The sequence below is a fragment of the Pristiophorus japonicus genome, unplaced genomic scaffold (genome assembly GCF_044704955.1).
Source record: "Pristiophorus japonicus isolate sPriJap1 unplaced genomic scaffold, sPriJap1.hap1 HAP1_SCAFFOLD_377, whole genome shotgun sequence".
Classification (NCBI taxonomy): Eukaryota; Metazoa; Chordata; class Chondrichthyes; family Pristiophoridae; genus Pristiophorus; species Pristiophorus japonicus.
Window position 1 is genome coordinate 94829 of NW_027253620.1, and position 2022 is coordinate 96850.

The window sequence follows — 2022 nt, forward strand, 5'->3', positions numbered from 1 at the left end:
GGCTTCCCCCTTATCCATAGACTGTGACCACTGTTTCTGGACTTGCGCAACATTGGGAACATTCTTCCTGCATCTAACCGTTCGAAACCCGTCAGAATTTTAAACGTTTCTACGAGATCCCCTTCTCATTCTTCTGAAATCCAGTGAATACACGCCCAGTTGAGCCAATCGTTCTTGAAAGGTCAGTCCCGCCATCGCGGGAATCAGTCTGGTGAACCTTCGCTGTAGTCCCTCATTAGAAAGAATGTCCTTCCTCAAGTTAGGAGACCGAAACTGTACACAATATTCCAGGTATGGCCTCACCAAGGCCTTGTACAACTGTAGCAATACCTCCCTGTCCCTGTACTCACATCCCCTCGCTATGAAGTCTAACATGCCATTTGCTTTCTTCACCGCCTGCTGTACCTGCATGCCAACCTTCAATGACTGATGTACCATGACACTCAGGTCTCGTTGCACCTCCTCTTTTAGTAATCTTTCACCATTCACATAATAGTCTGTCTCTCTGTTTTTAACACCAAATTGGATAACCTCACAATTATCCACATTATACTTCATCTGACATGCATTTGCCCACTCACCTAACCTATCCAAGTCACTCTGCAGCCTCATAGCATCATCCTCGCAGCTCACACTGCCACCCAACTTCGTGTCATTCGCAAATTTGGAGATATTACATTTAATCCCCTCGTCTAAATCATTAATATACAATGTAAACAGCTGTGGCCCCAGAAAAGAACCTTGCTGTACCCCACTAATCACTGCCTGCCATTCTGAAAAGTATCCATTTATTCCTACTCTTTGCTTCCTGTCTGACAACCAGTTCTCAATCCACGTCAGCACACTCCCCCCAATAGCATATGCTTTGACTTTGCACGTTCATCTCTTGTGTGGAACATTGTCGAAATCCTTCTGAAAGTCCATATATACCATATCAACTGGTTCTCCCTTGTCCACTCTACTAGAAACATCCTTAAAAAATTACAGAAGATTTGTCAAGCATGATTTCCCTTTCACAAATCCATGCTGACTTGGACTTATCATATCACCTCTTTCCAAATGCACTGCTATGACATCATTAATAATTGATTCCATCATTTTACCCACGACCGATGTCAGGCTGACCGGTCTATAATTCCCTGTTTTCTCTGAAACTTTTCACCTATGGAAGGACGAACTGTCAGTCCTGTCGGTTTACCTCCTATGTGGGAATCGTGTGATTTTTCCCAAAAAGGCAGGGAAACGTTGTTACGCGGCCTAAACAGTGCCCAGGCAGGCAGAGTCATGATGAAGTCTATCGCCAGGTTGCACGTAAGATGGCCCGACATCGACTCCGAATTAGTACACCAATGTTACATACGCTCACAGCTGAGCAATGCACCTACCGAGGCCCCACTGTGCCTGTGATCATGGTCCTTCAATTCATAGTCCAGTGTCCACGTAATCTTCACTGCCCCTACCTGCGGAAGATGTTTCTCGAAGCAGTGGACGCATCCTCAAAATGGATTGTACGTTTCATAATATTATCATGTAAATCCACTCCCACCAATTAAAGCCTCAGGGCCACGTTCGCCACCAATGGGTTAACCAACGTCCTTGTCCGCGACAATAGACACTGCTTCACCAGCTCGGAATTCAACGATTCAACAGCCGCAAATGCATCAAGCAGGGCAGGTCTGCCCCATTTAAAACCGCATCCAATGAGCAAGCAGACGACCAGTCCAAACCATCAAGCAAAGCTTGAGACGTTTAACGGACAGCTCCTTGCAGACCCCGTTATACAGGTTATCAGCTACCGGACGCGCCCCCACACTCTCACGGTTTTCACCCCGCAGAATTGCTAATGAAGAGAGCACTCAATATCAGACTCTCCTTCGTCAACCCGGACCTCAATGATAACGTAGCAACCCGGCTGCACAGGCAGAATGTGTGCCATGATCTCACGGCGATCTCACATGACACTGAAGTCAATGCCCCGGTGTTTGTACTAAATTATGTGCACGCTCCCAAGTGGATTGCTGG